Source organism: Asterias rubens, chromosome 1 (genome assembly GCF_902459465.1).
Source record: "Asterias rubens chromosome 1, eAstRub1.3, whole genome shotgun sequence".
NCBI classification, from domain to species: domain Eukaryota; kingdom Metazoa; phylum Echinodermata; class Asteroidea; order Forcipulatida; family Asteriidae; genus Asterias; species Asterias rubens.
Genome location: NC_047062.1, coordinates 31,950,797 through 31,975,696, shown reverse-complemented (window position 1 = coordinate 31,975,696; position 24,900 = coordinate 31,950,797). Strand labels below are relative to the sequence as shown.

Sequence of the window (24,900 nt, the reverse complement as noted above, 5' to 3'; positions counted from 1 at the left end):
GCACCAGAGGAATGTCGCTCAAGAAAGGACAATGAACCGACATCGGAAACCAATGGCATAGCACCAATAAAGGCCTGTTGCTCAAGAAACAACAGTGAACCGACATCGGCAACCAGTGACTAGCATCAGAAGCCTGTCGCTCAAGAGCTACAGTGAACCGATATCAGCAACCAGCGACTAGCACCAGAGGAATGTCGCTCAAGAAATGAGAGTGAACCGATATCGGCAACCAGTGACATTGCACCAGATGCCTGTCGCTCAAGGAAAGAAAGTGAATCGAAATCGGCAACCAGTGACATAGCACTAATGGCCTGTCACTCAAGAAACGACAGTAACTGATATTGGTAACCAGTGACTAGCACCAGAGGAATGTCGCTCAAGGAATAAAAGTGAACCAACATCGGCAACCAGTGACATAGCACCAGATGCCTGTTGCTCAAGAAACGACAGTGAACCGACATCAGCAACCAGTGACTAGCACCAGTGGCCTGTCGCTCAAGAAACAAAAGTGAACTGACATCGGCAACCATGACATAGCACCAGAGGAATGTCACTCAAGAATAGACGCCGGCGATCACTGGCAAACCACTAAAGGCAACCGTAGGGAATACCCATTTGTACTCCTGGTTGGAGAGAAGCAATTAAGGCAAAGTGCCTTGTTCAAGGACACAATTGTTGCGACTAACCAGGATTTAGGATTGGAACCCATATTTCGTAAAATACAAAAATTGAGTCCACCAACGCAGGACTCTAGGCCTAGACATGTACAGTGCCTTTTTAAAAACAAGAGTAACATCATGCATTCTGCATAATTGTTACAGAGCTCCATTCATGACTGGGGTAAATATTAAAAGTAATCTTGTTATGAACTCGCCTTTGACTTGAGAGTGTACACGTAGCTCCTTCATCGTCTGCTGGTCTTGGATGGGTCTACTTGCGTTGAGGGGAAGACGTCTTTGCAGATGTTAAGCCTCACTGCAACACAAACAAACAAAATTAATCTGATATTTTCGATCCGATTTATACATGTTTTTTCAAGGAACATTACAGAATTTGTTTTGCCAAAACAGTTGCTGGCAGTATAAGCACTTTATGTAATCCACCATCACATGAACTGACAAACCTGTAGAAGTTTTAGATCGATCGGTCATCTGGGTCACGAGAGAACAGTGAAAAACCGATTACAAATTTTGCATTGCATCGATGCAAAAAAATAAAAAAAATAAAACGCTCACTGAGCGATAAACTCCAAACGCGAAGTTAGATTATTGATTTCTCATCAAATATGACATTTCAGACTATGTTTTCAACTATCATCAACATTAGACCGTGTAAGTTTTTACCAATTCTGTAACGTTCCTTTAAGCAAAAAAACCCTAAAGAAAATTGGATTTTGGGGTTAAAGCCATTGGATACTTTCGAAACAGAATTTTACTCACAGGGTTTACAGAAGGTAATGGTGAAAGACTTCTCGTGAAATATTATTCCATGAAATGCTTTACTTTTTGAGAAAACATTAAAACAATATCGATTCTCGATATCAAGACACGACACGTGTCATGACACGGCGAAACGTGCAGAAACAAAGGTGGGTTTTCCTGTTATTTTCTCCCGACTTTGACGACCAATTAAGCCTAAATTTTCACAGTTTGTTATTTTATATAAAAGTTGTGATACACGACGTTTGGGCTTTGGACAATACTGTTTACCGAAAGTGTCCAATGGCTTTAAAAATAAAAAAAGGTGGATTTCTGATTGAAATCTGAAAAGTTGCATCTCTAATAAACAATGTCGTGTGCGGAAGTGACTTGATTTTTCATAAACCATTTCAAGATAATAACCTCTCAGGTGATTTTTGCGCAAGTCAAGTCACAAGTCATTTTTGTCCAAGTCAAGTCAAGTCACAAGTCAACAAAATTGGTGACTCGAGTACAAGTCACCGACTCGGGTCAACAACACTGCTAGGCGTAGAATAAAATCCGAGCCATGTTTTGGAAGAGTAACGAAATGCATTCTGCACATTTATTACAGAGCTCCATTCAGGACAGGGGTAAATACATAGAGATATATATAAGAACTAGAGGGCGCACTGGTGATGCTTTTTGCACAAACGCGACAGGACCGCGAGGAGACACGTGCGCGCCATTCTGTCTGCACGTTGCATATAAAACACACGTTGGAGTTTGTGTTTATTGAATGCTAAGCGATGCTGTTTTGTCAACTTACAAAATGGCCGCACAAACACATGCTGTGCGCTGCCTGTTTTGTCAACTTAGAAAATGGGCGCCTGTGCGCATGTCGGGTTGCGTATATAGGCCAGTGAGCCCTCTAGTTCTTATATGTAATTCTATGGGTAAATATGAGAAGCAGTCTTGTTATGAACTCACCTATGACTGAAGACTGTAAAGCTTGTCAAGGTTTACACTCTATACACACCCACATGAAAAGAAGACCAGGAAGGCAACACATATCATTCCTGACATATGTACAACGTCTGCTTGGAGATGATGAAGGCATTCTACAACCAAGCCAAATCTCCACACTTGCCCAAGATCGTCGTAGTTGGAAGAAGCTTGTAGTCCCCTGCTCCGCAGCCGAAGGATGATGATGATGACTGTAGCTCCTTCATGATAGGTTCGTCTTGGAGATCTACTTTGCTGATGCTAAGCCTTACTGCAACAAAAACAAGATGCACCATTAGAAACATGAAGTGTTATAGAACATTAAACATCATTAATACAAGTTGTTTCCACCAAAGTATTTCTTAAATAAGAAAAGTTATAAACACAAAACATTAAAACAGCATTCTCTTTTTGAGGAACTTTATTTGCTGCGCTCTCAGAATGAATGTATATAATTGACAACTAGTAAAGCTAACCATTTGTCTAAATATTTGAGTTTAAAAATTCTGACCAATTAAACAACCCAGGCTTTCATTGTTGCAATGGTTGCCAAATAACATATTGCCCCGGATTGGGCGAATTGGTCTATGAAAAGCATTTGAAACCAGATGTTATAAAATGCCTATGTTTAGCAAGATGTTTCAATAGTAGAATATAACTAATAAGCCTCGAAATTGCATGGTTTCCCTTATACGTCATGAACTAAAACGTCACGCCATTTTGTGTGGAGTCCAGTTTTTGACTCCTTAAAATGGCCGACTGTGTTAGTTCGCAGATTGCCCCTTTGATCATCGAAATGCTACAAGAATACGATTCATACTAATTTCTGTCCAAAAAAGAGCAACAACAACTATTACAGAGTACATAGACATAGACTCATGCTTGAAGTGCACAAAATAATGCAAGACGTCTCTCATACACTTAACAACTGTTTTACATTCAATAGGTCAGGTATTCGTCTTTCTGTTCCTAGGACTTCACTATGCCGCACCAGACGATCATTTGTTCCTAATGCTATTCACTTGTTCAACAACAATGCTAGCAGGGTTACTAAGGGTTGTAAGAATTTTTACCGTGGTCTTGTATAATAATAACCCGTTTTTATATAGCGCTTTTCACACCCGGAGGGCGTCCCAAAGCGCTTCACATTGTATATAACGTATTGTTCACACTGTTGGAATGGATTGGTCGGGGCAGCGTTAGCTGGTCATAATGGGTGGCTATACGGGGGTAGGACTGGGTTTTTTCCACCCGGCCTATTGTTGTCTTGATGTCCTATTTGTGACCGGTTGGCGTTGTTTTGGCTGGTGCATTTTTTTAGTGTGCAGGTCTTTTGTTTTTTGTTGCTTTGTATTTCTAACTTTCTATTTTGTAATTTATATAGTTTTGATATTGATTGTGTATACTTGTATTTGGCCAGTGGGTGTCAAGTTTCTATGTTTTTTAACGTGGACAATAAATAAATCTATCTATCTATTAAAAGTAAACCGTTTGGGAATTCACCTATTACTTGAGAGAGTGCAGCTGGTCTGGTATTCCCCTTGGACATCTACTTGTTGATGGGTAGATGTCTTTGGTGATGTTAAGCTCAACTGCAAAAAAAAAAGGCACAATTAGTAACATTAAGTGTTTAATAACAACACCTAAAAATAAACACCATTAAAATAAATTGTTCTCACCTGAGATTGTTTTAATACTCTAAATAAGAAATTTAATAAACACAAAACAAAAGAGTTTAGAAGACCACATACTCTTCTCTAGAATATTGGATCTGGTATGAACTTATTAGTGAGCTCTCAGAAGAAACATTGACAGAAATAATCATGTTGAAACAGAATAACAATGATTATAAAAGACCCTTCCCATGAAATATGTAAATTGCACGTAGCGCATGCGCACTAACGTTTTGGTTGGCAAAATGAGGGAACATCGCGCTGTTTTGTACACGGCTAATGGGTGCGTGACGCAGACGCGATTGCGCGTCTGCTTAGTGCACAACTCTATGGTGTTTACCAACCAACACGGTCTGTACGCATGCGTAAATGTAATTAGCATATTTCATGGGAAGGGTCCATTGTGAAGGGGGTGGATGCCACATAATTAACTCACCAATAAAGTCTTTACAAATTTACAAGATAATATCAAGTGTAATTAAACAATTGCTAGCAAGCATGCAGGGAAAATGTGGAAATGATTTCCAAATGACATTACATATATCTTTTGAATGAATTGCAATGCTACAAGAGTATGACTGTTACTAACTTCTGTCCAGATAAGTAGCAACAACATTGCAATCTGCACAGTTACTACAGAGCTTCATTTAGGACCAGGGTTAGATATTAAGAGTAAACATTTCAGGGTCTCACCTGTTACTGGAGAATGAAGCAGATCCTGGTTCAAGGGTAGATGTCTTTAGAGATGCTAACAACAACTGCAACACAAACAAAATGGCGGTTAGTAACATTTAGTCTTCAATAAAAAATACCTCATTAAAATGAGTTGCTTTCACCTGAGATTGGTTTAATGTTTTAAAGGGAAGGTACACGTTTGGTAATTGTCAAAGACCAGTCTTCTCTCTTGGTGTATCCCATCTTAACCAAAAAATGTGAAAATTTTGGCTCAATTGGTCATCGAAGTTGAGAGAAAATGATGAAAGAAAAAACACCCTTGTTAGACGAATTTGTGTGCTTTCAGATAGGAATAAAAGACTTCTAGCTAGAAGTCTTTTATTATTTTAGTGAGAAATTCTACTTCAGAGGGAGTCATTTCTCACAATGTTTTATACTATCAACAGCTCCCCAATGCTCGTTACCAAGTCAGTTTTTAAGGTAATATTTGTTTTGAGTAATTACCAAACGTTGTACCAATTCCCATTAAATAAGAAATTATTTAAACACAAAACATTAAAATGAATCTCCTGTAGAATATTGGTTTCTGGTATGAACATTTAATGAGCTCTTAGAAAGCTAAAAAGATGAGCATTTGTGTTTAGCCAGAGGCATCCTTTAAGGTCTTTCCCATAAAATCTGAAAGAAAAATTGACAGAAATAAACAAGCCAGTCTTCCAATGTTGCAACAACATTACATAAAAAACATTTGAATGAATTGCAATGCTACAAGATCAACATATACTAACGTCTGTTCAAAAAGGAGCAACAACATGCAATCTGCAGTTATTACATCTGGCTTCATTTAGGACCAGGGTAATACATTAAAATTGAACATTTCAGGGTCTCACCATTACTGGAGACCCAAGCAGATACTGGTCTTGGACAAGTAGATCTTGTTGGAGGGTAGATATCTTTAAAGATGCTAAGCCTGACTGCAACACAAACAAAAATGCACAAATAGCAACATAGGCAAGTGTTTAAGAACATAACCCATCATTAAAACAAATTGTTTCCACCCAAGTATTTCTTCAAGAGTAAAATTGCAAGGGTTGTGGGTTCGACTCCCACCTGAGTAATATGCCTGTGGTATTTTTTCACAGGACTCGCGGAAAGTACTGAGTATACAGTGCAGACGCACATCGGTGTATGGGTAAAAACCCCAAAAATTAAATAAATTACCACAAAAAATAAATTAATTAATATTCAATAGTATTAAATAAGAATACATAAACTTAGAACATTAAAATGTTTGGTGGAACCTCAGTAAACGTCAAATACTTGAGGTGTCCTTTTAGAGTGATTATTAGTTCTGGTACTAAATTTTTAGCAAGCTATTTGACAACTGGCAGGCAAAAAGTTAACAAGAAAATCTGAAAAATTTGTTTTTTTGTGTTTAGCTAGAAGCGCACTTTAATTAAGAGTTTTCCAATCAAATCTTTTGAAAAAACTGGCAGAAATAAACAACCTTTCAATGGTGAAATGATTGCCAAATGACATTACATATATCTTTTGAATGAGTTACAATACTACAAGAATATGACAGTTACTAATTTCTGTTAAAAAAGGAGCAACAACATACTGCGAACACACAGCTCCATTTAATACATTTTAATTCACTTTTTACTTGAGAGTGCAGCTAGTCTGGTCTTGGACATCTAATCATTGATGGGTAGATGTCTTCGGTTCGGTGATGTTAAGCCTGACTGCAAAAAAAAGAAAATGAACAATGACCAACATTTAGTGTTTAAACATTATCCATCATTAAAACAGTTAGGTTAAGATAATTTGCCTTAACCTTTACATATCATTAGTTTATACCTTTAACCTAAAAGAAGTGAACAGGGCCAACAATGTTAGCAGCAAATTCTATCGGGAGAAGCTCATCATTGTTTTTATTGTTGCAACAAAATAAGCTACAGTAATTTTGAGTGACGTTATATGCCTGAAACAGATCTAGAGTAGAGTGTCATGGCCGAGTGGTTAAGAGCATCAAATTTAAGTTCTGGTGCTATGTCACCATAGTGTGGATTTGAATCCCGGTCGTGACACTTGTGTCCTTGAGCAAGATACTTTACTATAATTGCTTCTCTTCACCCAGGGGTATAAATGGGTACCTGCGAGGGTAGAGGTTGATATTGTGAATGGAAAAGCCTTCGGAGCGCCGCACCACGGCAGCACGGGGCTGTATACTCCCTATTGGGAGCTGAGAAAGATTAAAGGAATGTTATTGGCCCAATGACCAGGGCACCAATATAAAGCGCATTGATACGGTTACTGTGAAATGCGCTATATAAGAATTTGTAATTATCTCAAGGATTGGTGCTGGTATAAGTTTTACAGATCAATGAGCTTTCGATCAGATTGAAACCAATCTAGTCAGTGACAAACCATTACAACTATTATCAAAATCTCTCAACAGTAACTTTGAGTGAGGTTAAATGCCTCAAACAGATCTCGAGGATTGGTGCTGGTATGAATGTTTGTTATCAGAAAGCTCGCAGAATTAATTAGATCTAGTAAGTGGTAAACCATAATTTCTGCTCACAGAGAATTTGTCAAGATGTTTCTGTTTCGAATATGAAGAATATTCCTAATAGACTTCCCCAAATTTTTACAACCCAGCCATTTCCCTCTCAATCGATTGTCAAATAACATACAAAAATGTCAAAGAAAAATACTTTGCCTCATTTCAGTCCTTGAAGATTGTCCAGTCATCCCCTGCAAAGAATCATACAACATTGCCAAAATAAAGACACAATAACATCAAAATGCTGAATGCAAAAACATCTAGGTAAAAAGAAATTGTCTGTGTTAAAGGGATGCTGCAGTGAATTAAAATAAAACAGTTAATTTTGCTGTCATTTATTTCTGATATATGTATTGAACATCAATAAAATGTGTTTTGTTTTTTCCCCGACATATCTCACTTGCGTAATTAGCGAATAACTCATGCCCCCCCCCTTTTGTGGATTGTTACCGCCCCCCTTCCATCGACGTCACGTCGGGAATTTAAACATATCATCGGCAAAAAGAGTCTGGTCCCTAACTACACGCGCCTAGGTACCAGGCCCACAGTGCACACGTCTCTATATGCACACAGCCAGGGGCCCGATGGCTCGGGTTCCCGACATGATGTCACATGAAGGCTCCCTTTTAGGGGCGGGTTGGGTTCCCCTAATCTCTTGAAAACCACTTTTAAAATACTTGCGCATTAAAAAAAAATGTAAAAAAAATATTTCAGGTTTAAAAAGTCATGTTCAATCGTTTAAATTTAAAAAAAAAAAAAAAATGCAGCCACCCTTTAAGCTTCCATGATAACAAGAATTCATGACAGCTACCATGACATAAGACAGCTTTCTCCAGAAGACGATCAGAGCATACTGATCGAAACGTCGAGTTGAAACCAACGGTTCTTTTCAGAACAACCCCAACTCATTAGAGATAGTCATTACATGGTGTTACCGCAAAGCTTTCTATATCGTATTTCCACCATGCAAAGTTTCAAATCCTACTTATAAGGCAACTTCATGGACATCCTTCTAGTGAAATTTATAACAAGTATTTTTGCTGAACAGTCAAGTAGTGCCTTGGACTCAAACTTGTGACAAACGTTTTCAATATATGTGCATCATCAGGCCTTCTTCAATTTGTTTCCCCTGTCCTAACTCCAGTCAGCTGTACATTTAAACAATTTGCATACATTTTGACAAACCTAACTAATATTTTCATGACAAACTAATTGGTTCTATTTCCCTGTAGCCTTTAGGGCTACTTTAGAAGCAGGTTTGACTAGCCCCCAGCATTCTATAAGCTTTGTACACTTAGAGTGGTTGAGCTTATCCAAGTTTGGTTGACCATGTCTCGAATATCTACAGTAACTTGTCAAGATGAGGTTTGAAATTGTTGTCACAATTAACTACAGGTTTGCAATTTGTTTTAGTTTTACCTCACCATGACCATAGCTCATCAGCATCTTCTCCCTGTCTCAGACATCATCATCATCCAAGTGTCTGTCTTCAAGTAGTTGAAACATCTTGACTGTGAGGGCTGACCACCAAGATTATCCCTGCCAGCTGAAAATGAAAAGGACAATTTTGGGGCATCAATCATTCCAGGACAATTTTGGGGGCATGGTGATCTCCGAACAAGAGTCATGCTAAAGCCCGGTTTATACTTCCTGCGAATGCGAAGCAAATTTAGCAGATTTTGCAGTGAATTTTTCGCAGGAGTTGAACACATCTTAACTGTTGCGAATTATTAAAATTGTGTGAATTGTTCAATTGGTATCGCATTTGCATGAAGTATGAACCAGGCTTTAGCCAACCTTCTCATGGGTGTGGCCATGGCAAAGGAAGTTTGCTCTGCCTTGCCGAGGCGTTTACCCTTCTGTTGAGTATGGCCCTGGCAAAAGATGTGTTTTTTTTACTCTGCCCTATGAATCCATCGTGCCAATACACAGAATTATACTAGTTATTGCACAAAGAATCTTCCATGTGCACTAAAACAAACTTTTTGTTTTGCAATAAAAAAAGCATGACCATTGGTTTAAAGATCAAATTTCATTTCACATAAACAAACCAAGCAACTGAAGTCTGAAAAAAAAAAAAAAAAATTATTAATCGTGTCAGGAACGCCAAGACCTTACAGTGTGTTTTCCAGGGTTCAATGGCACAACTGAGAAATGAAAAACAAGGCAATCAGCTGATCAGCTCAACAGTTGAGGAGTGTCTGCATTAAAAGATTATAATAAATAGTTTGACTCACTGGACTCATCAGGAGATGTGGTCATCATGACATGGCTTTGCTGTCTAATCAGGAAGACATCTCGAGTGCAACTGGCTGACTGACTGCTGCCACTGGAGTACGACGTGACACCAGGGTAAATATGCTTTCTGTCTCAACTCCATCCACATGGCCCACCGATAGTGAGATGTGGTAATCATTACTGGCTTTGCTGTCTAATCAGGAATACATCTCGAGTGCAACTGGCTGACTGACTGTAGCTACCAGAGTACGGCGGGACATCAGGATAGATATTATGCTTTCTGTCTCCACTCCATCCACATGACCCACGATCTACTGCAATGTGGAGATAAGGTCAAATGTAACAAAGTAAATCATTAGTCAAGTTCTTCGATAGGGCAAAGGACATAGTCATAATACGCCCCCCCCCCCAATAAACAAAATATAGAAAAAGTTCACCTTACAGGGAATTTCTCAGCAAAGCTTTGATTAAAGCAAGCTTTGATTAAATCTCTTTGAAATGGGATACAAAAATCTTTCATTTTTGCTATGAAGGAAATTATTTCAAGTCAGGATAGCCTTCCTTTCATAGTTGAATGACTCATACTCAAATCAAGTTATCAATAACTCGGACCCCAGAGTCAAATTTTGTACAACTCTAGAATACGGTTATAGAGTTGTAGGACTCGAACCTGAGTCACATTTTTAATGACTCCAGACTTGCATGACTCGGACCCGAGTCACATTGGACTCGGGTCATGTAAGATGACTCAAGTGTTGTAAGACTCAGGAGTCACTTTTGACGACTCAAACTCAAGTCACTTTTTTTGTGACTTGAACTCGGACTCGGTCCAGGTGACTCGGGACTCAAACTTGAATGTGAGGACTGGCACTCAAGGAATGCAGACTTTAGTATAATACTGCCATTCTTTATTTCACTGAGGGAATTCATTGTGTTCCCCACAAGCTTAAAGGAACACGTTGCCTTGGATCGGTCGAGTTGGTCTTTGAAAGTATCACTCGACATTGCGTGGTGTTCCTTTTACCCAGTCGACTAACACGGTCGGCCATTTATGGGAATCAAATTTTTGACTCCCATAAATGGCCGACCGTGTTATTTCGCAAAGTAAAAGGAAAACCACACAGTTTCCAGGCAAACTTGTGTGGATCATTGTATTCTACTATTTTTAAAACATCTTTCTAATCATACATGTATGCATTTTATAACAAACGGTAACAAACACTTTTCAAAGACCATCTCGACCAATCCAAGGCAACGTGTTCCTTTAACTTAATACTTTTAAATTGTTGTCCAAACATTAAAAATTATTTGCTTCTACTTCATGCCTGGTTGTTATTCTTTTCAACTGTATGTTTTCCTTTTTTGACTTGCCAATTGTCACACTCTTGATGGTATTTCACTGCAGAAGTTTCAACACCATGTAATGAACTGATCGCCCCAGCTACCTCTTCTGAAGAAAAAAAACATGGTATGAAAAATAAAACCAGAGTAAAGGAGTCGGCAAGCTAACAAACCCTTATGATATACCCAAGTCTTTCTAAAAGTGGGAAAAAAAAGTGGGGGGAAAATGTCATCAATTGTTGAAAGGTACATGTATTTGACACCCTTCCAGTGCAAACTTTGTAACACCCACAATTATCCAATGTCTCTTAATTTTTGTCCATACCTGAATTTCCATGACAATCAATCAAAATGGTCATGGGTTCGACCTTTTGACAAACAACAAAATCCTGTCAGACTAATTAAATTGTTAACATAAAATGAGCATGTTTAAATTGCATTCAAGAGTACAACTGTAGGGTGTCATGGACGAGTGGTTAAGAGCATCGAATTTAAGTTCTGGTGGTTAAAGTGTGGGTTCAAATCCTGGTCATGACACCTGTGTCCACCCTTCAACCAGGGGTAAATAGGAAACCCAAGTTGGTGGATATTAATATTGTGTATGAAAAAGTCTTTAGAGCGCTAAGATTGAGAAAGATAAAAGTGATGTTATTGGCCCAATGACCAGGGCACTGAGAGAGACGGTAATTGTGAAATACGCTATATAAGAACTATTTGTTTAAAAGTGCCAATTCAAATCAAAACAGTCTTCTATGTTCAACTGTATAATTATAGTGTTTTCACGTTTTCGTTCAGGTCTTGTAAAAGTAGTTCTGGTCCAGTTCAGATGTAAAGGTACAAGCCCTTCTTGTGGGCTAGTCATATCAATTTTGGCCCTGTACATCCAAGGTTAGTTAAATGCATTCACACCAAAAACAGCAGGGTTAAGTTTTATAATTTTACTGCTAAGACATAGTTTGCAGCTGGATCTTTCCATTGTACTTTTAAAGTTAAGAATGGACAAAGATAGCAAATTATCATGAGAGCCTACCTGATTGAGTGCTTGAGTCAGTCCTGAGCCAGGCATAGATTTAGAGGTGGGTGCACCTGTGCACCCCCAGATGATTTTCGCCAACTGATTGCAGTGAATCTTTCCATTGTACTTTTAAAGATAAGAATGGACAAAGTTTACAAATTATCATGAGAGCTTACTGATTGAGTGCTTGAGTCAGTCCTGAGCCAGGTATAGATTAAGGGGTGGGTGCACTGGTGCACCCCAGCTGATTTTCACCAACTTGAAAAAAGAGAGAAATAATTTACAGGTTAATGCAAGAAAATGACTAAATATCAAAATGGCAAAGAATGTGTTAAGAGGCACTGGACACAGTTGGTAAAAACCTGCATTCTTAAAAGCTTCAAAAATTTTCCCGAAAGCACATTTTTCCCAAAAGTATACCCAACAACCATTGAGTTTCTGTGAAAATTGAACCCTAATAAACATAAAGCGCATTCAATTCTCCTTAGTCCTCATAATTCTTAACATCACAAAATTTGCAGATTTAATGAAGAATTTTCAGGGACAACAATTTATTTTGCACAAGAAACAATGCAGCATGTACGCACATCTCATTTTGAACGGGGACACATTTTAGCGTTCAAGAATGAATCAAGATAGCCGGGTGCACAATCAAAAAACAAATATCATTTATTTTTCAAATCATTAATTCAGGAGAGAAGATTTACAAAAATTCAGATGGCAACAAAATAAAACTAAAACTGACTGAAAATGACATGGATCAGATTAATCACAAGGGAATAGTTGAGAATGGCAGAGTGATTTTACAGAACTACTTTTAAAGCACAAGTGGCCAAGCATAACAAAAACATGCTTACCAGAGTAAAGCTACTAGAAAATTGAAAATATACCTTATCTAACTGGTATCCTGTTAATTTTTGCTAAACAGAAAAAATATTAGCCAATATTTTCTGGGTTATAGCAGCTCTATTACTTTATCCGGTATTGCACAGTTGTGTAGCTAATAGACCCTTCCCATGAAATATGTAAATTGCACACAGCGCATGTGCACTACCATTTTGGTTAGCAAAATGAGGAAATAACGCGCTGTTTTGTACACGGCTAATGGCTGCATGACGCAGATGCGATTGTGCCTCTGCTTACACACAGAGGAAAGATTACACAACTTGTGTAAAATATTACCTGTTTTAGATGTAGTGGGCGAACACCATAACTATTAGGTAAAACTTTACCCAACAGGCGTTGGGTAATATCTTGCTTAATAGCTGTGTAAAAGTTTACATAAATATTGGGTAGTTTTCTTTACTGAATTGTTGGGTAAACCCACTCATGTAAAATATTACTTAATATTGTGACGTAAGACTTTACCGCTTTACAATGTAAATAGTTGTGTAAAACTTTACATCAATATTGGGTATTTTTTTTTACTGAATTGCTGGGTATAAATCCACTCATGTAAAATAATTACTCAATTTTGAAGTATAGATTTTACCGATTTTTAATGTAAACTGTGTGCCTTTAAAACTGGTAATAATATACACAATGCTTGTGTTGAATACTAGCAAAGTGTTATTTCATGGAGTTTAGGGCTGTAATAAATGGACACATCATAAATACTGAGACTTGGCGACTACAACATGAATTTCAAGATAACAACTTTTTAATAAAAATTTAATGGTAATAATATTAACAATCCAAAACATCACATGTGCAAAATGGGGTTTTCTGTATGTTTCATAATCAGTCAACAATTTCAGTGAATTTAAAAAATTACAAAAAATCTACCTAATTGGCAAGGTCAGAATAAATACTTCCAGGCTAACACAGTTTAAACTGTAAGGTTGTTCCATAAATCAAAACTATCACAACTATCACATCTCTTATGATTTTGATACTTTATTGCAAACAATTTGTGCAAGAACTTCTTTAACTACAATGCTTCTGGAATGGTCAAATTACATTAATTGGCAAGGTCAGAATAAATACTTCCAGGCTAACACAGCTTAAAGAAGAACTCCAAGGTCAAATTCAATTTTGGGTTTGAACAATTTGTATGGGGAATTATTGGTTTATCCTAATTGTCGCTAAGCAATCAAAACGGTGTTGAATTTGACATTTTGACAAATTTGACAAAAACTGGAAGGGTATTGAATACAAATTTGAATTTGACCTTTGAGTTCCTATTTAAACTGTAAGGTTGTTCCATGAATCCAAACTATCACAACTATCACATCTCTTATGATTTTGATACGTATTTGCAAACATTTTGTGCAAGAACTTTCACTGCACCGCCCGAGTTTCTGAAAACCAATTTTTCAAGATTCTTGCAGTAAACAACTGGAATCGTAGTTCAATTTTTAACAGATAGCTTAATATTTATGCACAATTTTTTACCCTTTTGGTAATGTTTGTATAAAAGTACAAGCTCCCATTGGGAACAATAATCAGCTCTCGAATATTTTTTTGTAAGGATAAAATGGACACAATAGCTTTCATCTGGCTCAATGCTCATACTAATTAAATGCGAAGGCGTTAGTTTTCGACAATATCATCAATCATTAATGATGAATAAATACAGTTTCCTTTGTGCTTACTAATTAGTATGAGCTAAATTATTTCATCGAAGCTAATGACGATGAAATAATTTAGCTCATACCAATTAGTAAACACAAAGGAAACTGTATTTATTCATCATTAATATTGATATTGTCGAAAACTAACGCCTTCGCATTTAATTAGTTTGAGCATTGAGTCAGATTAAAGCCTTGAAAAACTATTGTGTCTTTTATCCTTCCAAAAAAATATTCGAGAGCCGATTATTTTTCCCAATGGGAGCTTGACTTTTATACAAACATTACCGAAGGGTAAAAAATTGTGCATAAATATTAAGCTATCTTTTAAAAATTGAACTACGATTCCAGTTATTTACTGCAAGAATCTTGAAAAATTGGTTTTCAGAAACTCGGGCGGAGCAGGGACTAGAGGGTTAACTACAATGCTTCTGGAATGGTCAAATTACATTAATTGGCAAGGTCAGAATAAATACTTCCAGGCTAACACAGCTTAAAGAAGAACTCCAAGGTAAAAATTCAATTTTGGGTTTGAACAATTTGTATGGGGAATTATTGGTTTATCCTCATTGTCGCTAAGCAATCAAAACGGCGTTGAATTTGACATTTTGACAAATTTGACAAAACTGGAAGGGTGTTGAATACAAATTTGAATTTGACCTTTGAGTTCCTATTTAAACTGTAAGGTTGTTCCATAAATCCAAACTATCACAACTATCACATCTCTTATGATTTTGATACGTATTTGCAAACATTTTGTGCAAGAACTTCTTTAACTACAATGCTTATGGAATGGTCAACATTAATCAGATGCATCATGAGATGAACTAGTAAGCCCTGAACTCTCGAATAGTGCTGCTCTTCACACCGCCTTTGAGTTCAAACACAACCAATTCAATGAACTCCCAAACGCCAGAACACTCCTCCTGGTAGCTCAAGTCGAAGACAAAATGTGTTTTGAAACACACATCCAGTGCTTTCACAAGGGATGACTGTTCAAATGCATTTGCTCAAAAATTACGAACACTTGCTGTGGAGCCAGTGCAGACCCACCTAATATCAGCATGGTTGCGATCTGGTGTCCCTGTTGATGTCTTTCAAATACTGGTCCAAACTTGTGTTTTCCTGCATAAAGGGGAATAATATTAAACACAATAGGTTAAATTTCAATGGGGGTGCAGTACAAATTGTATGACACGTGTATATTGTCTGTAATGAACTTAAAGTATTGTAATATTACAATTAAACCAATTTTGCTGTAAAATAATGATTTAATCTGATTGTCTTAAGGATGGGGTACACACAATGTCAGATTAAACCATTATTTTATATCAATAGTGGTTTAATTATCATATTACAACACTTATAGATCAATAGAGACAACGTTCCAGTACTGCAATGTATGTGCAATACAATTTGTACATGATGTACATGCACATAAATTTAAAAAAGTACAAATACAAATTGAAATAAAATAAAATAAATAAACAAATACATAGGGGCTTAAAAAATAAACAAATCAACAAAAGGTTCAATGATGGAGACTTGCAGTTCTGGAATAAGGCGATAGGATCCCAGGAGGAGAGATAATTTTGGTGCTATATATGCAATCCCACATAACAGTAGGCTACCTGAAAACTTTGATTTTTCTTGATCTTTATCTGATTTTTCTTTTTGTTCTTTTTCGTTCGTCCTTTTTTTTTGTGTGGGGGGGGGGGGGGGGGTGAGATTTCTTGAATAATTCCTTTAACAGGTTAAAATAAACAAAGGGTAGATGTGTTTGTGCGATTCCCCTCTCCCAGAATTTGCATTTTAAGTCAGTTGTATCATTTGTCAGTATCTTGTAAAGACAAAATGTTGAAAAGTTATTTGATTGTTCTTCTGAACAAATGAGAGATTAAAGTTAGCCCAATCATTGGCCTGATGCACCGTGGCTGTATGCAGTGGTGGTGCTTTAACACAGTGGCGATGTACATGTGTACAATGGTCTTCAACGATGCATGCTGTACGTGTACTATGTGCACAATACGGGGACCATTGATCAGACCTACGTATGTATTTGTGATATTCAAGTCACTGTTCAAAAGTGTTGTCAGTCAAAATATGACGTTCAACTGTCCCTTTATCTGTGCTAACTCGTGCTAACGAGTCGTGTATAGTCTATCACTACAGATAATAACATCAATACAGAAATATGTTATAGTACTTACCTTCAAACGTCTCAACTAAATGAGGGAAGTTCCACTCAAGAAGGTTTTTTTTTCATGAGATCCATTTCGTTACGTTGTGTGTGGTTACACTGTGGTACTGCAGAGCGCGACCCCAGCAGACAAGTCACACGCTGCGTATTTTGCACAATACTTGAGTAAAATATCGTGGTTTACTAAACACCATGTAAACTTTTACAACCAGTTCAGTAAAATTTGCATAATATGTGTTTAAAGTTGCTAAGTTATGTAAACTATTAGTTTTACTAACTATTTGAGTAGTTTTTTATTTACACAAACATTTTGTTTAAATTTTTCATTAATTTTTACTTATGTTAAGTATTTTTTCACTTAACACATTTAACATAACTTTTTTTTACCATTCTTTTTCTGAGTGTAGTGCACAACTCTATGGCGTTGCCAACCATCAGGGTCTGTACGCATGCGTGAATGTAATTAGCATATTTCATGGGAAGGGTCCATTAGGCTCATGGCGCTACTTTAAGAATGGTGCCTCATCGTTAACGTTGTCTTTGAAAATCTTAGCCAAACTGGGCCCAATTTTACAGAGCTGCTTAACAGAGCATTTGCATAAACTTGGCATTTGCAAAGTAATCAGAGAATGGTGATAGTAAGCGCAGATTTCTGCGGTAAGCAGAGCCATGAAATTGGTCCCTGTAATCATCATCATTACCAATCTAGGCCCAATTAAATTTCAAAAAGCCTGAAGCACAAAAAAACTTTAGAAGCACAGACAATTATTTATTAGCAGAAACTGGTAACAGCTGAAAGTTCATCAAGTTTACATTGTTGTGACTGGTGCGCAAAAATGTTTTTGCTTAGAGTAGAAATTTGCTAAGCAGTATTTTCTGTTTATAAGCTTAGCATGATGTTGGATGCACCACATGTAACCCGTTGGATGTCGGCAGTGTTTACAATCAGACAAAATGCTTGGGCCACCCATTCCAAACGTTACATAAAACCACTCCATGTCCACTTCGCCTTGACAAAAAAAATTATCTCCCCCATCCCCCCGCTCAACGTTGACTGGAATGCAGACGACCATGCAATCCGTACAATCAGAACCAAAATTGAAAGGGGGGCCGGGGGCCCAACGAGATATGGCTGGGATAGTAGAGTTCATCAGCATTCGAGGTGCTACTGTCCTGCATCAGGGTCTAGGCCATGGTTCTAGAAAGACACCCACAGTTCATCCTCTCCTGGGTTGGTACCCTGATGTTGACTTAGATGGCTCGCACAACTCTTGGTGTTGCAGACGGTGCCTGACGTGTTGCAGCCATCATTTGTGTTGCAGCGCCCTGTATGTTGCAGCCATACATGTAGACCTTCTCCTACTATAATTGTTGGTTAACTTGTGGAGATTGTCCTATCATCTTGGTTTATTTGGGGAGGTTGCCATAGATCATTGGTCATCTTGAGTATTCAAGCCCAGCAGCCAGCATGGGATTAGGCCAAAAAATCAAAGTTTCTCCCTCGTAAGGAGGAAATATCTCTATTGCTGCAATGAAGATGCTTGAAGCTTCTCGAGTCATCGGGAGTGGTTGAAGGTCCAGATATTCTTCATATCACTGACTGCTTTCCAGGGAAGACCTCCCGAACTTTGACATCTCTTCCAAGCCCATAATGAATGATAGGATTGAAACTCTCTTGAGCAACTTCAATGGTCTTGAGTAGCTCCTGGTCAGCTAAGTTGAAGGCATCGAAGTGCAGCACCACTTTGTTGCACCATGAACCATGTTCACTTAGGGCTGTCAAGGAAAATTAACATAACTTTGGAAAAAAACAATGAAAGAGACATTTTAGACACATAAAGATTATCTGGGAAAGTTTATTTGTTCTCTATTGTGAAATTGCACTATAAAAAAAACATATGAAGGGACAATAACAAATTCAAACATAACCACAATTGAAAATTACAAGCGTTACAGTAACTATACCTTAAACAGCAAGTTTTGACCATGACAAAATGAACGTAGGGACTATATTGTAGAGCAATGTCATAAACTCACATTAATCTCTTTAACTCTTAAAAAAAATACATATTAAAGAAACTATTGGTAATTACTCAAAATAATTTTTAGCATAAAAACTAACAGTATAAAACATTGTGAAAAAAACGGTTCCCTCTGAAGTAACGTAGTTTTTGAGAAAGAGATAATTTCTCACTAAAATAATAAAAGATGTCTGGCTAGAAGCCTTTTATTCCCATCTGAAAGCACACTATTTTGTACAACAAGGGTATTTTTTCTTTCATCATTTTCTTGCAACTTCAATGACCAATTGAGTCAAAGTTTTCACAGGCTTGTTATTTTATACAATAGGATACACCAAGTGAGAATAGTGAGGCTTACCAATAGTGTCTTGAAGTATAAATATATTGTTAATTTTCAGTCGAACAAAGAAAACTTAACTAGAGCGGGGCTTGAACATGCCACCTCTGGATCAACATGCCATGGGCTCTAGCCCTCTGTTGGTTGTCTCCCTTTTTTGTCAATATCATTCTTTAAGTAAACAGTATTGTCTAAAGGCCCACACTTCGTGTATCACAATCAGTCATCAAAGTCGGGAGAAAATAATGGGAAAACCCACCCTTGTTTCCGCACATTTCGCCGTGTCATGACATGTCTATAAAATAAATCTGTCAGTCTCGATATCGAGAATTGATCATTGTTTTAATGTTTTCTCAAAAAGTAAAGCATTTCATGGCATAATATTTCAAGGGAAGTCTTTCACCATTACCTTCTGAATCTGTACACCCTCTAAGTTATTTGTAAATCTGTGAACTTTTGAGTTTCGTTCTGTTCAGAAAGTGTCCAATGGCTTTAATACTTGATATATTTGTTACAACACAAGATGAGGATGATCAGTGCCTGAAAGCCACAATTTATTTTAAGTAAAAATCAAAGTATAGGTTTTCTCGGTCAATTTCGGAAAATGAGCAGCCAAATTAACCACCAGCTTATTCTATTTGACACGAAATTGAATGATACTGAAAAGGGTCATTCGATTTCGTTTTAAGACTAGTCAAATGTACTTTTACGTTATTCGATTGAACAAATCATCAAAGCAGCATTCAAATTCACAGACGCTTCTTGAGGCGTGTGTGTCACGAAAAAGAATGACGATACGCTTAATTGAACAGAGTGCTAAAGGAATTTGACTCGACTCAAAACGAAATTGAACGGCCGAATTCTGAATTTGTAACGCAGTAACAACTGGAGAGAAAAAGCAGTTTTAATTCAAACGCATGAAAATGAAATTGACTGCTCATTTGCCGAATTTGACCGAGAAAACCTACGTATATTATACAGGATTGATAAAGCTGATAATATTACGGCCTGATAGGCCTACTTCAAGGAGGCAACGAACGAAGGCGATTGAATCCATGCCCTCTAGTCATTGCCTTGGTGCCCTCTAGTCATTGCCTTGGTGCCCTGGAAATACTCCAGAAGAAATAAACAATTTCCTCAAAGGATGCCCTTTACCAATGAAAATGCTTTGGTGTCCCTGCGCTTTGAAAAATGAAGCATACAGCCCTGATATTGTCACACACAGTAGTATTTATGTTTTAATGATCAACAAACCTGTGAACGTTTGGGCTTAATCTGTTGTGTTAGCCAGAAGCAAAGTGTGGTAATCATTTTTCAGCATGTAAACATAACGCTTTTAATATTGGTTGTAACAACAAAAATTAGCTGTTACATTTATTTTCAGGTTCTCAGACCGGTTTTCTTAAATATGACTTTGTTTCAGAATAAAATATTTCGAAGAAAAATACAATTTATGTTGTAGAATGAGCTTACTTAATCAGTCATTAATAACTGGGTTTTTTTTAATTACCAATATAAACTACAAGGGAAACTGACTGGATAAATTTTAAAATGATTTTGGGGGTTGAACAAAGAATTGACTAGAGTGGGATTTGAACCAACGACCTCCAGATTAATGTTCTGGCGCTCTACCAACTGAGTTATCTAGCCCTGTGTTGGTAGTGTCCCTATTTTGGCATTATCTTTGTTTGGGGGTGCCAGTCACTAACCGAGTGTCGTGTAGCCAGGGATCACACCCAATTTACGATACAAACAAAATTTACGATATCAATATAAACCACAAGGGAAGCTGACTGGGTTTCAGTCAAATGTTTTTATCCTTACCAATCCTGTATAATAATACCACCGTATCCCATTTGAAAGATCCTTTATGATATTAGTCATTGCAAACTCGCCTAACAAATCCAAGTCCACCAACTATGTTTGTGTTGTTGCTGACAATTCACCTTCAGCCTTTTCGAGAAACATTTCATGAACCAATGGGTTCGAGAAATTATGGGTCACACTTTTAAATAAAGAACGACAGAGTGTGGGGGTGCACATGCTACGTAATTCACGAAAAATACCCAAGCTTAATTCACACAAAACAGCCATTGATTTGTACACGCCCTCACAGCTCGGCAGGCCGATGACGTCATGCTGATTCGAAAATTCCAAGATGGCTGCGCCGTGTACGAATCAATGAAATTAGAGTCGGCGAAAGTTAGCAAAGTTATCGTTAAAAATTTCTTTTTAAAATTTTATTTAAATACACACAAAGCAATCTAAGAGTTAGGTGAACACATTCAGCCGGTTTATACTGCCGGGTGGCTCGTAGATAAGGCGCCAGAATGTTTTTATTTCTTAGCTGCATGAGGAAATGGTGTGGACGTGTGGCTAAGGATTCAGCTAGCCTTGGCTACACAAGTGGGGCTATGTAAAATACTGTGTCTGTAGTGAACGTTTTACTAAATTATAATTTCTGTCAAACAGACTATTCAATTGATACTTCAGTCACAAAGATTGTCAGAAACCTGTTTTTATTATTTTGAAACATATATATACAAGAAAAATGACGTACTTAAGATTAATAGTTTTAATAAATACAATTACAAAGTTAAATATCAATCAAAATTTTCAACTGCGCCATTCCACATAGGTTGGGGGTCGGGTCTCGGATATTTTGGAAAAGTTTCTGTATGGCGCCACCACTTTTTCATTCAATATGAAATAATATAGTATCTAATTTACCTCAATGAGATATCCCCTTTTGTAAAAATGAGTGAAAAAGTGGTGGCGCCATACAGAAAGTTATCCAATATTTTTTTTTGAGTAAATTTGCACTCTATATATTTTTTAGTTAAAAACAAAAAATTTGGAGTAAGAATAGTTAGCATATAAATATCCTATGTCAAAAAAAAAAAATGCATTTCCAGGAAGTAAATTACACAGGGCTAAGCCGAGGCTGAGAGCGAGGGTCCGGATTAAGTGGGAGGCTGACACGCCCACAAAAAGCACAAATCAGAAGAAAAAGAGGGGATTTAATACTAATCCATTCATTAGGCGAGAATTGTACAATTCTTGGACAGAAACACACCCTAAGCAGCTCAAATCACTGGATATCTTTTTTTTGTAATTGCCGTTTTATTTACAAAAGCTCACCAAAGATTTTTAAAACCCGCGCCATCTTTTGTCATCCGGTCCGGGCTTGTGCATGCAACCATGACTCAGTTGACCGATTTTGTTTCACTATTTTTGCAAAACTTCAAGCTGAAATGTCAGAATTTCACCTACGTGCATAATGTAAGAGTACGTACCTTTGAAAATATGTGCTCTTTGCAGCAAATTGGGTTCTTATTCAGGTAGAATGAGGTCTTTTTTCCGGCAAGAACTTGTCACTTACTTTTTGCTCGAACCATGCTGCTTTGGGAAGAGGCCGTTTAAAGAACATGAGGGCGCTGTTCGGCCAAGGGGCCTTTAATTGTGGCCGTTTTCGAAATTGCGGGTAACTGCTTCGGCCTATGGGCACCGAATTCCCATAATGAAAGTGTCGGTTTTTAATGAGCATAAGCCAAAGCCTGAAAGTTTAAACCCTGTATTCGAAAAGGGTCAACTAAACATTAAGCAATATTGAGTACCCCTTTTCAGTGGATATTTTATATAACCAAATCCTCACGATCGTCACAAAGTTGTATCAATCAAAGTAACATGGCTTATAGTTATTACTTTCGTTTGAGACTATTGGCAAAAAATGTCAACTTTAACAATTAATAATAAGCTTTTTTATTAACAAATTTACATAACACAAAATTAAGTATCACTTCAAGCAACAAGATCTTTTTCAAATTAAAAAAATAATTAGACTTCTCAGTTAGTAGGCTCCAATTTTATAAACCTTGTAAGCACAAAACTAACCTTTGCTTAGCAAAAATCGGTTACCAGTCTGATACAGCACCATTGCTTTCAACTGGTACCTCGGTCATTGCTTGCTTTAGCTAAGAATTATTCTGCTTAACAGGTTTATGAGACTGGGCCCAGCTGGTTATCTGACAATAAGAATTCCCTTTTCCATTATTGCAACATTTTGATCGAAAGTATGGTGCCGTTGTTGTTGAGTTTTATTATGAACAAAAACAATGTTGTGGCATGACTTTTCGACCCTAGCAGAGTCTTTTTAATTTTTAGTCTTTGAAAAAATCAGTTAGGGTTGAAACGTCACGCCATTTATTTGTTAGCATTTATCAACTTTATAGTTCCTCAGTTGGAATCGTAAGCAGTTTGCATCAGCTTATTCTATTTTCTGAGTTTTTATTGCAAATTATGATTTATCCTTATTAAAGGCACTGGACACTATTGGTAATTACTAAAAATAATTATTAGCATCAAAACTTACTAAACAAGTAACGGAGAGGAGCTGTTGATATTAAAAAACATTGTAAGAAACGGCTCCCTCTGAAGTAACATAGTTTTTGAGAAAGAAGTAATTTTCCACTAAAATATTTGAATTTGATCTTGAGACCTCAGAATTAGATTTTGAGGTCCCGAAATCAAGCATCTGAAAGCACACAACTTCGTGTGACAAGGGTGTTTTTTCTTCCATTATTCTCTCGCAACTTTGACGACCAATTGAGTTAAACTTTTCAAAGGTTTGTTATTTTGTGCATAAATGTTGAGATACACCAAGTGAAAAGACTAGTCTTTGAAAATTATCAAAGGTGTCCAGTGTCTTTAAGGCAATTTTTTTAATCTAATTATGAATTTTGCACAAGTAATTTCTTTCAGTTTCTATGAAGTAAGCCACTATCTGGGCAGACAGCAATTGTCAACCTTCTTCAATTTTCAGTGCAAACCACTTAAAATCTAATTCTAAGATTGAACGAATGTGCAAAATACAAATTAGTATTATTATAGCCACATCTCATTACAAAAGTTACAATTACAAATCAAAGTAACGTCCACCGCACTGTTTTGATGCATATACTTACAATAGCGATATTTTAAAAACACAATCAATTAGGCCTTATTAACCATTTAGCCACTGGACCGCCCGGCCACCTAAAGCGATATACTGTATTATGCGGTAGGAGGAAACCTCGCTATAGCTTTTGTTTGTAGAATAAAAAGAAACATCAAAATAAAACTAGATAGTCATTAGTAGGTCTACGCATTGGTGAATCCATCTAGTTTTGTATAGATCATTATTGATTCATCCCTTCACAGTTGACTTGTCGAAGCTAACGATGATGAAATAATTTTAGCTCCTACCCAACAAAACGACCATTAGTAAACACAAAGGAAACGGTATTTATCATTTTTATGGTGATATTGTCGAAAAGTAACGCCTCCGCAAATAATCAGCACTGAGCCAGATAAAAGCCTTGAGAAGCTATTTTGTCCATTTTATCATTATACACAAATAATCGCCACAAATACTACCGTAGGCGATTAACGAGGGGGTTTATTGTGTGCCCCCCCCCCCCCCACCCATAAGGACTTGTACAAATATCACCGAAAGGGTCAAAAATGCATTTATTTATAAATAATCAGCCTTGGTAAATGTTGAACTATGATTCCAGTAATTTACTGCAAGAATCTTGAAAAATCATTTCGGCAAACTCGGGCGTTGCAGGGACTAGAGGGTTAATATAATACTATATCGTCTTTAAACTAATTAAACTAGTACACAGCATCTTGAAAACGAGTATCTGTGTGTTTTCTCTATGGCTATAGATAAAGGCAAAGAATGCCTTTACATTTAAAGGCACATATTGATTTTACTTGGTATAACGAGCAGTGAAAATCTGCTAGTAGCTAGCACAAAACATTGTGAGAAACGGCTCCATCTGAAGTACCGTAGTCTTTTCGAAAGAAGTAATTTCC

At 37.1% G+C, this 24,900-nt stretch overlaps 3 long non-coding RNA genes and 1 other non-coding gene across 6 annotated transcripts; all 4 read right to left on the bottom strand.

Annotated features, from left to right (window-relative positions):
• Positions 1–880: 880 nt before the first annotated feature.
• Positions 881–5,720, bottom strand: LOC117298820. The gene is made up of 5 exons (XR_004520003.1): positions 5,641–5,720; positions 4,769–4,833; positions 3,906–3,994; positions 2,388–2,673; positions 881–971 (listed from the first exon to the last, which is right to left on the bottom strand). It is a non-coding gene; the product is annotated as an uncharacterized LOC117298820 (long non-coding RNA).
• A 688-nt stretch (positions 5,721–6,408) lies between these two features.
• On the bottom strand, positions 6,409–9,866 carry LOC117298803. Of its 2 annotated transcripts, none has more exons than XR_004519997.1 (4): positions 9,557–9,866; positions 8,739–8,865; positions 7,450–7,510; positions 6,409–6,495 (listed from the first exon to the last, which is right to left on the bottom strand). It is a non-coding gene; the product is annotated as an uncharacterized LOC117298803 (long non-coding RNA). The 2 variants fall into 2 exon arrangements; XR_004519998.1 differs by having other exon boundaries at positions 8,744–8,865.
• A 1,062-nt stretch (positions 9,867–10,928) lies between these two features.
• LOC117298812 lies at positions 10,929–23,385 on the bottom strand. 2 transcript variants are annotated; one of them, XR_004520000.1, is made up of 4 exons: positions 22,424–23,385; positions 12,090–12,171; positions 11,929–11,984; positions 10,959–11,007 (listed from the first exon to the last, which is right to left on the bottom strand). It is a non-coding gene; the product is annotated as an uncharacterized LOC117298812 (long non-coding RNA). The 2 variants fall into 2 exon arrangements; XR_004519999.1 differs by lacking the exon at positions 11,929–11,984 and having other exon boundaries at positions 10,929–11,007.
• On the bottom strand, positions 20,619–20,691 carry Trnan-auu. Its single transcript has one exon. It is a non-coding gene; the product is annotated as a tRNA-Asn (tRNA).
• Positions 23,386–24,900: the final 1,515 nt, after the last annotated feature.